At 46.4% G+C, this 12,888-nt stretch overlaps 1 protein-coding gene across 4 annotated transcripts in view; it reads left to right on the forward strand.

The window, feature by feature from the left end:
* Positions 1-8,936: 8,936 nt before the first annotated feature.
* Positions 8,937-12,888, forward strand: part of INF2 (inverted formin 2) — an 88,973-nt gene continuing 85,021 nt past the window's right edge. For 2 of the 4 annotated variants that reach the window (XM_042476268.1, XM_042476286.1), the window contains exon 1: positions 8,944-9,159. The gene's annotated coding sequence lies outside the window, so the exon portion shown is untranslated. Of the gene's footprint in view, positions 9,160-11,158; positions 11,180-12,888 lie in introns of those variants that run through there. The other 2 variants (XM_042476295.1, XM_042476277.1) reach the window with 2 other exon arrangements.

A 12,888-nucleotide genomic window follows, 5' to 3' on the forward strand; every position in this document is an offset into this window, starting at 1 on the left:
CAAGTTTGCGGATTTGAAATCTGCGGACTTGGAAATCTGTGGAGGGGTGGCTGCCATTAACCTTAATGGGGCATGTGCCCGTGGCATGTTCCCACATGCACACACCCCATTCAAGCCTATGGCACTTGAATATGCATGAGATTTGAAACTTGCAGGGGGGGGTCTGGAACAGATCCCCTGCGAGTTCCAATGGGCAACTGTATTCACAGTTAAGGAGTGAAAGGAGACAAAGTCCCACATGCTATGTGATGGTCAAAAATCTTTATTTTTAAACAAGCATAACACGTTTTGACTTTATCACCAGTTGGTCTCCTTCAGGGGCTATTTGATCCTCAGATATTTCTGAAGGTGCCATCTGCACAAGTGAACATTTGTTGGTGATAAGGCTTGAATGCATTAGGCTTTTTTAAAAATAAAAGTTTTTGACCATCACATAACACATGAGACTTTGTCTCTTCTTATTCTTCCACCTTCTACCAGCCCTAGAAGATGCTGAACTCTATAGAAGGACCTTTGATTGGATCCACCAGTGGAGAACTGAGCTTTCCTGATGATGTTGCATTAGCACAAGATTTGTTCAGAGAAGGTTTGCCCTGGAGGTGCTCCTAGATTCATCGCTTCATATGACAAATCAGGTGAATGCGACAGTCAGGAGCGCCTGTTATCAGCTTCGGCTGATACACCAGCTGCGCCCTTTCCTGGAAGTCAGGGACCTTGAGACTGTAGTACATGCGCTGGTAACCTCACGCCTTGATTTCTGCAATGCACTCTACATGGGGCTACCCTCGTCCTTGGTCCAGATCCTTTAATTAGTTCAGAACATGGCAGCCAGATTGGTCTCCAGTACATCCAGAAGAGACCATATAACACCGATCTTAAGATCACTCCACTGGCTGCCCATCAGTTTCCGGGCCAAGTACAAGGTGTTGGTTATCACCTTTAAAGCCCTAAATGGCTTGGGTCCAACCTATCTTTGGGACCGCCTCCTTCCATATAATCCTCCCCGCACACTTAGATCCTTAGGGAAAAATCTGTTACAACCTTGTAAAACAAGGCTGTCTATGACCTCCCAGAGGACCTTTTCAGCTGTAGCTCCCAGATTGTGGAATGGCCTGCAGGATGAGATCCGTCATATTACCACTCTAAACAGGTTTAAAAAAGCTATAAAGACGGATCTTTTCTGGCTAGGGTTGCCATAGGTCTGGACCTCCAAACCGGGACAAATGTAGGACAAAATTTTCAAATGTACATTTGAATAGGAGCCCCGGACCTGGGCCCCGCCCTTACTGCTGTGGCGACGGGGGGGCTAAGGTGGGGAGGGAATACTCCTCCCAGGGAGGCTTTCCCCAGGCCTGGGCCCCGCCCTCGCTGCTGTGGCGATGAGGGCGGGGCTAAAGCGGGGAGGGAATACTCCCCTCAGCCCGGGGACAGGCGAAATCCTGGGGGCAGGGCCAAACTGGGGCGGGACCGTGTGGCCCCGCCCAAAACCGGGAAAATCCCACCCACCAGCGGGATATGGCAACCCTACTTCCGGCAGGCCTTTCCTGAATAGTTCTCCGGCTATCAGGAGGAAAATCTAATTTCTGACCTCTGACTTCACCACAGTTATTGATTGTTTTTAAGTATGTTTTATGTTTTAAATTCTACATTGTTTAATTGTATTTTAAGGGGGGTGGGTTGAGGGTTCGGATTGTATATTTTTAATCTTGTAAGCCGCCCCAAGTGCATTTTGTAGAGAGGCGGGATATAAATATTATTATTATTATTATTATTCCATCCCCCAAGGCTGCGAGACTGTGACTTACCCAAGGTCACACATGGGTTTCATGGCCAAGCAAGGAATTGAACCCTGGTCTCCAGAGTCATAGTCCAACATTCAAAACACCATGCCATGCTGGCTTTCACTACTGCTTCCCCAAACTACAAATCCCATTATTCCACAGGATGCAGCCATGGAAGTTAAAGTGGAATCGTACTGCTATAATGGTGTAGTGTGAAAGGGCCCTCAAACTCATGATATCCACCACATGATTCAAGGCCACAGAGGTTAAATTACCTCACCGTAGCATTTTATGTCATTACAGAAGATGCAATCTTGCCCAGTTAAATTCAGATGGTGTGACCCACATCTCCTCTCCAAGGGCCTGGCTAACCACAGAGGACAGCAGTTGCGTTATGCAGAAATCTTGCAATAGCACTTTTTCACTTCAGCTTTTCTCCTTTCTCCCTGACTGCTCCTCCTTTGGGGTTGCCAAAATAGATGTGCATACATGGAGGAAATGTGATGATGATTTGTCAACCACAGAAACCCGATGACTCAAGTAGTGACTTTGGAAAGTCATCCAGCCACCCTGGGAGAACACTGCATTGGAAAAAAAATACACAAAATCTTGTGGGTAGTTCATCTAAAGAGTGGAGGGAAACCCCTGAACAACAGAGTGAAGACTATCTGTTTTATGACCTCAGAATGCTGCCTGAGTGAATGTTGTGGAGGGCAGAAAACCAGGTAGGAGGAGAGGAATAGATTGGCCTAAGCATGACAGTTCAATGCTGCAACATTTTGTTGTAGGTCACAATTCAAATTCCAATTTGCAAAGTCACAACTATTACTGGTGCCATAAACTAGGCCAGAGTGAGAATTTGACTGTATAAAAGAGAAAGCCAAATGAATGAGACACTGCCAAGGAAGCTGGACATCTGCCAGTCCAGAGAGTTTTGTCAATAATAAATCCAAAATCCACATCCTTCCAAAACCTAGGAAATGCATGTTCACTTTCAAATGGTATGCATTTGTACATTAATTCTCACACGACACTTTTCTATCAAAGCATTTTCAATCTAAGCAGACAATGATAGCATTGGAATAACAGTCTCTGTAGCATTGGGCAGCTTCAGCCATTCATTTGGGTTTTAGGGTGAAACTTGATACTATGTTTAGCATGTGTTGAAAAGCAGTGCTTCCTTTGGGATGAAAAGTGTCTGTCAGAGTATGTGATTTCCTTCACCTGCATATCTTGCATGTAGCATGCTCTGCTTTGTGATTTGTTAATCTGAGTTAAAAGGGGGGTTTAATCTACAGCTTTGATCATTGAGGGGCACAGCTCTGAGGAAACTGTTAGGAGAAATAAAATACGTTAACTCCAAGAAATTTGATCCTCAGAAATGTTAACCAGAATGGTGCATGAAATATAGACCTAAATGCTATTGTTAGTCCTGATTAGATGTGACTCATAAAGTGAAAGATTACATTAGTGTTGATTTGTCAAATTCCCATTGATTTAGTGAATGTACCATAGCTTGGACTAACAAGATTTAGAGCCAAATTTGCTAGTAAGGTCCTACTGTGTTTGACCACTGAGCAGCAAAGCTGTCCATGACAGAGGCAAACTAGACAAGATGCCAATCATATAATTAGCAGTTGTAGGAATGGTGGGTTTTTTTTAAAAGTAAACATACTCTAAATTACATGTATGATTCAGACTGGATCCTTGGCATGGTGGAAGGCAAGATGAACTCCTTGTCTCTCGTTGTCATCTGAGGCTGTGCCTACAATGCAGAATTAAAAATATTTGCAAAACTGTTGATGGTTGAATTCATGGATGAGAAATCTGTGGATATGGAGAGCTGACTATATTTAGCCTTTTCTGTGAGAGAGCACTGGTGGCACAACAAACTACAAATCCCAGGATTCCATAGGATCAATTGCCATGACCCCATCCTATGGAATCCTGGGATTTGTAGTTTGTTGTGGTCCCTGACAGAAAAGGCTACCGGTAAATACAGTCAGCCCTCCATATCCACAGATTTCTCATCCATGAATTCAACCATCAACGGTTTTGCAAATATTTTTAAAACCTATAAATTCCAAAAAGCAAACCTTGATTTTGCCATTTTATATAAGGGATGCTATATTATTATCTCATTGTTTTTAATGTGACTTGAGCACAGGTTTTTGTACCTGCAGGGGGTCCTGGAACCAAACCCCAGCAGATAGCAAGGGCCCACTGTATCTCACAAAACTACAACTCCCAGGATTCCATAGCACTGAGCCATGGCTGTTAAAGTGGTGTGAAACTGAAATAATTCTGCAGTGCAGATGCAACCTCAGTAACAAGCAAATGGTGTCAGGAGTGTGTCTGATATTTTGACTGTAGGGCCAGAGTGCTTATTCACTCCAGTATTTCTGGACTTAAGTCTGAAGGCCAAGGTAGCAACATGGCCTAATTTACAGAGGGCAGTTCTCCATTTGACTTGTCACATAATTGAAGGGCTGTCTGGCCAGAAGTAGTAGTTGTTGTTGTTGTTGTTGTTGTTGTTTTAATCCTAAGAAATGAGCAGGGACCTTAAAGTGAAACATCAACCATGACACATATAATTGTATAGGCCATCCTTCCCAAGCACCTTGTCTCCTAGATTCACACTGGAAACTAGATCTTGGAGAAAGAGGCTACTCAAAGTTGACAGACTTCGCCTGATAAAAAGCTTGATTTTTTTCCTTGTCTTCTTTCATAGCCGCTGCTACACTCAAATAAAAGTGCAGACATTTAAACTTATATAGCCCATGCACAGGATTCCGGCTGAAGTCACATCCATACATATAACTCAGCACTTGCCAATTTTGTGCCAATTTGTATCCTTATTTGTCTTCCTTTTTGGCTGACATATTCTCTCCTTCTCGGCAAGGTGTCAGTGGACAACCGGCTAAGTGTGAAGTGTCCTGACCTAGTGTCTCTCCGAATTCCAGTAGCTCATCCTGCAGCATGGGTCAAAACAGTCTTGGAAGTTGATATTGCATGGCAGGTAACAGTGCTAAAGAGAGTGCAGGAAGAGCTTTGCTGGAGGTGAAGAATATTGCTTCCTCCCCACAGTGTCCAAGCAGAGATTTCTGAGAAATGCCCCACAAGTGGCAACTGGTAGTTCCCACTCCAAACGTTAAATGCACTATTCAAGTTTGGTAAAGTTCTATTTTGGATTACCAGTTATGGAGGTCAGCATTTTGGATAGCTCCTTTAAAATCCAACATAATATCCAGAGTAGATTCACAGTTCTGCTGATGTAGATGCCACCACCTGCCACTGCCATAAGTGTGTCAAGGGAACATCCCTAGCAACTGGGCATGCAGTGATATACCACCTCTACGTTCCAAGTACTTATTTGTTTATTGCATGTCTGTCCTTCCTTTCTTCCAAGAAACTCAAGAGGGTACACAGAGCTCTCCCACTCGTTGCTTTATCTTCAAAACAACAGCACTATGAGTTAACAAAGGGATTTTGTAGCACCTTTGAGACTGAGCAAAATATGTTGTATCATAAGCTTTTATAGACCTGGTCAACTTCCTCAGATGCATGGAATGAACTGGTCAGCAGTTCACTCCATTCATCTGTGGAAGTAGATGAAGTCTACAAAGGTGCATGCTACAATACCTTCCACTCAGTCCTAACTATGCTACAAGTTCTTTTTGTATACTAACATTCCAGATGGACATGGGTATCTCTCTGAATTCTAGCACTATGAGGTATATCGGGCTGAGAGAAAGGGACTAGCTGAAGGACACTCAGTGAATTTTGGGGCTATTGGGGATTAAAACCTAGTTCTAAATCTCAGTCCATCACTCAAACCACTATTCTGCATAGGCTCTAATTTGCCTTTTAAAGCCACCTAAGTATGTGCCCTTTTTCAGATGTTATGGCAGAGTCTTCCATAAGATCACATTTGGGAAGGAAATACAGAGAGAATTCTGGCTATACCAGAAGATAGGTACATTACCACAGGAAATGGGAGGTGGGATCACTAGCAAGATGGTAATGATCACATCAGGTAAGCATGGGACACCCAGATCTTCATTGCACTCCCTACTGAGAACGTTCGGTCTGAGACAACTAAACGGTTCTCCCAAAACTTCTGTCTTCATGCTTAAGGGCTGCTTGGGGTTATCAAAGGGAAGAGAAAGGAACTCTGTGTGAGTTCTCAAATTCTTAGATCTTTCAAGACAGGGTTCCTCAGTGTGGGGCTCTCCAGATATGCTGGATTGTAACTGGCATTGCCCAGATCCTGTTTGCTATGTGTGATGAGAGCAGTAGTCCAATACAGCTGGAAGGTGCAAGATTGGGGGAGGCTGGCCCAAGCCAAGGCCTTGCTTTCTTTGAAACAAGCTCCAGGGCTAAATTCCAATGTAAATGAAAAAACCTGAAATGGAAACCTACAGTGAGTCAGCCCAGATAGCTACTTGGACATTACAGAAGCTGTAAAACACTAATCCAAGCCAAATAAAGTCACAGCGATAATATAAGGAACATGGCTCCCTTGCAAATACATTGTGTCTACAAGGCTTAAGCTCTGGAGTCAAAGAGGGGAACATATAGCCTCCCCAGCTGCTGTCAGACTCCCCCTTCTATCAGCCCCATCCAGCATGGTCAGGGGTGATGTACAACTTTCAGAGCTTGGAAATCTTCCCCTTTAACTACAACCCTCCGAATTCTCCAGACAGCATGGGCATAATAATTTCCAGAATCCACCAGACAGCATGGTCAATGGTTGATAATTCTAATGTCTCAAACCTCTGCAACATCTTAAGGGCAATGTGCTCCTAACCTTATCTTTAGGCTGAAACTTTTTAGCTTTCGTTGGATGGCAAAGGATCCAGAAAGGTGTTGAAAAAGAAGAATGCACCTTATACCAAATTAGACTACTGATCCACTGTCAACATCAGGAGTGGGCAAAGGGCAATCCTGGGGCTACATATGCCCCCAAGTCTATTTTGAGCTCTGATTTAAGTCTTCTGGACAAGGTCCTCTTCTGCATTACACTACTGAGGTCAATAAGCCACGGGAAGATGTGGGAGAGGGCCTTCTCAGCTCTGGCACCCCAACTGTACAATGCCCTGCCCTTGGGGGCCCATCTGGTACCAATACTAGTTTCATTTATGCATCAGGTAAAAACATGTCTATTTATTGAAGCCTTTAGATCTCACTGGTTTATCTCAAAATACTAATGCACATGGCTTTAAAACTGTTTTAATCTGTTAAAATCTGATTTAATTTGTTAACTCTAGTTAATAAGTTTTTATCCTATTTAAATTATTTTTGTTATTTGAATCATTTTAACTTGTTTGCATTGATTTTACTCACATGGGATATAAGGTGGGATGGAAATATTTTAATAAACAACCTAAAAAATACATTTTTATCAATATTTGAAAGGATATTGTGTTGAAGATGGAGCAAGCTTGTTTTCTGCTGCTCCAGAGAATAGGACATGGAGCAATGGATTCAAACTACAGGAAAAGCAATTCCAGCTCAACCTTAGGAAGAACCTCCTGACAAATGGACTTTATCTCACTACCAAAGAAGACAGGAGTATATTGCTATGCTCCCATCAATATCGCACAATAACGCTAAGATTTTCACACATGTGCAAATCTTTGTGTTAAGCATGGTATTGACGGGAGCATAGCAATATGCTCCTGCCTTTGGGGGGATTATAATAAAGTCCAATAAGAGCTGTTCAGCAGTGGAACACACTCCTTTGGGGAGTGGTGGAGTCTCCTTCTTTGGAGGTCTTTAAACAGAGGCTGGATGGCCACCTGTCGGGTGTGCTTTGATGGTGAGTTCCTGCATGGCAGAATGGGGTTGGACTGGATGGCCCTTGAGGTCTCTTCCCGCTCTAAGATTCTATGATCTTGTCCTGACTCTGATGTTGCTTGGTCACACTGGCCCAGTTTTCCTCTGTGCAATGTTGGGGAGTCTGGGCTTAGGACTCATACATATTCCTGGAACACCTGCCTTCTTCCTGCAAACATGCGTCTACCTACATTCTTCATCTGTGAAATGTTGAAAGGCAGGCAGCCGCATTCCCCAAGGTCTGAGGCAGATGACCTGGCTGTTTGGCAAGCAACACCTCCAAAATCCCCTCTTCTCCAAAGGTAGGTTTGTGTGCTCAGGTTTTCCATCTGGCAACCCTACTGGAGAGACTGCCAGCATGATGTAGCGGTTTGATGACGACTCTGGAGGACAGAGTTCCAGTTCCTGCTGGGATACAGGAACCCACCGGGTGACCTTGGGCAAGTCACACTCTCTCAGCCTCAGAGGAAGACAAAGGCAAACCCCTCTGAACAAATCTGGACAAGAGAACCGTGGGATAGGGTTGCCTTAGGGTTGCAATAAGTCAGAAATGACTTCAAGGCACAGAAGGACTTTCTGATTTGTTCTATGTTACATCAGAAGAAAGGGAAACATGATTTTTCTGAGGGGAGACTTGGGTCGGAGACCCTTGGAAGCAAGAATTTTTAAAGAAGGAATTTAGAAAACACAACAGAGAGTTCTTCTTGTTCTCCTGCCGCCTCGTCTGCTGGGGTCCGGTGTTTGGGCTCCCCCCCCAGAGGAGAGAGTCTTCCTCTCCAAAGGCTGTTCGACAGTGGAACACACTCCCCCGGAGTGTAGTGGAGTCTCCTTCCTTGGAGGTCTTTAAGCAGAGGCTGGATGGCCATCTGTCAACGGGGATGCTTTGATTTGGATTTCCTGCATGGCAGAATGGGGTTGGACTGGATGGCCCTTGGGGTCTCTTCCAACTCTATGATTCTAAAGGCCATCTTCCTTTTCAAGGGCTGCAAACGTTTCATTTCACGCGGCCATGAAATTAACATTAACATTAAATTAAATTAAAATCGAGTCTTTCCTTGGGGGGGGGGGGGGGCGAGGCAGAGGGCGGCTTCCCAAACCCTGCTCCAGGCCAAGAGCGGAGGGGCTTGGGAGCGTTGGGCTCATCGGTGACTCTGGAGACCAGGGTTCGAGTCCTGACTAGGGCCCTGGAAACACTCTCTCAGCCTCAGAGGAGGGCCATGGCACCCCACCCTCACACACACCCCACCAAAACCCCCTTTAAGCGGCTTCCTTCCCTCTCCAAGCTCCGCCTGGCCCTAGTCCGATCCCTCCCGGGCTGGGCTCCGCCCGTGGGGACCTCCTCCTCCTCCTCCTCCTTCTCCCTCCCCTTCTCTTCCTCGGGGAGCCAGTGCGAGTTCTGCCGCCAGGAGAAAGAGAGGCGCAGAGACCCTGCCTTAACTTCGGGGTCTTTCTGGGGCTGATCCGGGAGGATCCTGGGGAGAAGGAGGGAGCTGTGAACCGCCCTCGGAAGGAAGGCAGGCAGGCAGGCAGGGGAAGCCAGGTAAGCCCGCTCTCTTGCATCCCCTCCGCAGGAATCCTCCGCCGGGAGCCCTGCTGCTGCTGCTGCTGCTGGCTCTGGGCTTCGGGGGAGGAGGGCTCCGCTCCGTGACAGCCTCGCAGCCTGGCCTGGCTCCGCAGCCTCCGCCGAAGGGCTCTGAGGAGGGCTTCGGATGGTTGGGGCTCAGGGGGCATCGCTATTCGTCCTTAGCACCAGGAGGAGGAGGAGGAGGAGGAAGAAGTTGGGCAAGTTTGGCACGGAGCCCACTTCATCAGGAATGTCCTTCTCCCTTTTCCTATCTCTCTCCTTCTCCTTCCTCTTCTTCATCTCCTCCTTCTCCTCCCCTTCTTCCCTCTCCTTCTTCTCCGAAGGGATGTCATATTGAGGAGGGAGTAAGCTTGTTTTCTGCTGCTCCAGAGACTAGGACCCAATGGAGCAATGGATGCAAGCTCCAGGAAAAGGGATTCCACCTCAACATTAGGAGGAACCTCCTGAGAGTAAGGGCTGTTCGACAGTGGAACAAACTCCCTTGGAGTGTAGTGGAGTCTTCTTCCTTGGAGGTCTTTAAGCAGAGGCTGGATGGCCATCTGTCAACGGGGATGCTTTGATTGTGACTTCCTGCATGGCAGAATGGGGTTGGACTGGATGGCCCTTGTGGTCTCTTCCAACTCTACGATTCTATGATCTATGATTCTTCTCTTTCTTCTCCTTCTCCCGTCCCTCCCTCTCATTCTTATTCTTCTTTTCCTCTTCTTCTCTTCCTCTTGCTCTTCCCCTTCCCCCCTTTCCTCTCCTCCCCCTTCCTCTTCTTCTTCTTATCTTCCTCCTCTTCCTCCCTCTCCTCCTCCTTCCTTTTCTCCTCTTCTTCTTCTCCCCCTCCTCCTCCCCTTCCTTCCTTCTTTCCTCCCTCTCCTTCTTCTCTTTCTCTTCATCCTCCTCCCCTACCTCCCTTTTCCTCTTTTTCTTCCTCCTCTTCCTGCCCTTCCTCCCTCTTCCTCTCTTTCTTCTTCTTCATCATCATCTTCTTCTCCTCCCCCTCTCCCCCTCTTCTTCATCATCTTCTTTCTTTCTTTTCCTTCTTCTTCCAAACATCAGTGGGTCTGTTGTTGTATGCCTTCAAGTCATTTCGGACTTATGGCGACCCTGAGGTGAACTGAGCAAAAGGTTTTCTTGCCAGGGTTTCTTCAGAGAGGCTTTGCCCTTGCTGTCCTCTGAGGCTGAGAGAGTGTGACTTGCCCAAGGTCACCCAGTGGGTTTCCAGGGCTGAGCCAGAATTCAAACCCTGGCCTCCAGAGCCATAATCTGACAATGCTCAAACCATTAGGCCACACTGGCTCCTCTTCAGTGGAGTACCATGGTTGTAAAACACTTTGGGTCTTGTTGAGAGAGAGAAAGACATCTAAGAAATTCTAAAAGTGGTGATAAGGAAGAGGAGAAGACAAATCAGTTGAAGTTTTAGCGAGGTGGAGCCTGCCTCCTCAGTTGCATCCCTCGCCCTTTGTGGCTGCTGTGTGTCTTCAAGTCATTTCCAACTGATTGAGCCCCTAAGGCTCATGGGATTTTCTTGGCAAGATTTGTTCAGAGGGGGTTTGCCATGGCCATCCTCTGAAGCTGAGAGAGTGTGACTTGCCCAGGGTCCCCCAGTAGTTTACAACTCCTTCTCATCCCCTTATCTTCTTCATTTCCTTCTCCATAGTCCTCCACTTTCTCTTTAACTTGATCAGGACCTAGAAGAGTTTTTTGTGAGTCCCACGGTGGGATGCAGTGACATATCAAATCAATCAATCAGTCAGTCAATCAATCAATAAAATAGTGAAAGGTCTGATTTCCTCTTGACAGGCAGAGTGACTCCCATTTCCCAAATGGGTTCAAAGGTGCCGCTGAAGTTCACTCCCGTTGGATTGTAATGATGGCTCAACTAAAACCACCTCTGACACACCCTCGCAAGGGAGTGGAAAGGATGTGTTGCCTCTCTCTCTTCCCTTGTATGTCTGTGAAAGGGAACTTGGCATTTGAAAAAACAGTGAGTCTGTCTGTTAAGGGGCAGTGGGTGGTGTGGGCAGGCGCAGCAGTTATGTTTGTTACAGCGGGCACAAGCATGTAATCTTGTGGGCAAAGGACTGTGCACAATGCACACTCCATCCCCTCAGCATGTACAACCCGAATCTCTGCGTTGGTGTCATTATTTTGTGCTTTCCAGTCGTTTCTGACTTATGGCAACCCTAAGGTGAACCGGAGATCACAGGGTTTTCTAGGGCACAGTTTGTTCAGAAGAGGTTTGCCATTGCTGTTCTCTGAGGCTGAAAGAGGAGCACAATCGGAAGGCCCCTTCAGGGTTCCTGGGGGAGAGGCATCTGAGGCTGCATCCGCACTGCAGAAATAAACCAGTTTGACACCACTTTAAGCAATGGAATCTGGGAACTGTAGTTTGTTGTGGCACCAGAGCTCTCTGACAGAGAAGGCTCAGTGATTCACAAAACTACAGTGCCCAGAATTCTTTCACACTGATCCATGGCAGTTAAAGCAGTGTCAAACTGGATTACTGCATATAATCATGTTTAAGTCTAGAAATTTGGGTAAAAAAATTGACCCCAAAAACCCGAGTTGACTTATCCATGAAGTAAGTACTGCATCTGAACTCTTATTTAAAAGAAGGAACCATCCCCTGGTGAAAGGAAACAACAGAATTGGTCCTGGAAGCACCAACCCCCCTCCCCTGTACTCTCTCATCCATCCAGCCTTGAGAGTGATCACAAACATTGATGCCTGCTGGAATTTTGTAAGTTCTTTGATACTGTTTTGCTTTGCTTCATCCTTTAGATCCTTTGCTATATGCCCCTAAATTTTACCCTCAAATTATGGCCCCAAAACTTGCCCCCAACTTATACATGAGGTTGACTTATAGTCGAGTACAATGCCCCTGTACCTTACATGGGTGCCCTATACGCAGCTTCAAGTTTACGCTGAGAATAAATGATATGGTGTGTGTGCACCACTCAGTGCTGCAAACACACACCCCATTGTTTTCAGTGGGGCACAAGCATACATGGAATTCTACTTATGCGGGGGAGGGGGGGTCGGGAACGGATCCACTGTATAAGGGAAGGGCCCACTGTATATATGGTATTTTTGCAGTGTGGATGCAGCCTAAGAAAGATTTGTTACTATGATGAGGAGGAGGATTTACCCAAGGTCACCCAATGCGTTTTCCTGGCTGAGTGGGGATTTGTATCACTCCCTCTTGGAGTCCAAGAAATGGTGTCACTAATGTTGGTATCATCTTAGTGTGATAACTCATGCAGTCAACCCGCTAGGCTGCCTGACAAACCCCGCATCTGTCCCCCTCCAACAACCAGACCAATTCTGTCATGGTGGCACCCCATCCTCACCAGCAGCCACAGACAATGCGTAATGCACGGCAAAGGCACCCTGGCTGATGGAGGGGGGCAGTCAGGAGGGGAGTCTTGGGACCGATGGGAGCAACCACCCCATGAAGTGTTCATCCCCCAATGAGGTGTCACCCAGTGCACTCCGTACTCCCCACACACCCCTAATGATGCCCCTGAATCCGAGTCTCAAACCACTACACCATGCTGGGTTTGTTTGTGTACTTAACTGGAAATAAGTTTCACTGAGATCACTGAGCCTACTGCTTCCTAGAATCGCAGCCTTCAAATTCTTTCCCACCCTTCCTCAAGGGCAGGTTGAGTAAATATGAAGATGAAGGTGGAG

The sequence above is a fragment of the Sceloporus undulatus genome, chromosome 1 (genome assembly GCF_019175285.1).
Source record: "Sceloporus undulatus isolate JIND9_A2432 ecotype Alabama chromosome 1, SceUnd_v1.1, whole genome shotgun sequence".
Classification (NCBI taxonomy): Eukaryota; Metazoa; Chordata; class Lepidosauria; order Squamata; family Phrynosomatidae; genus Sceloporus; species Sceloporus undulatus.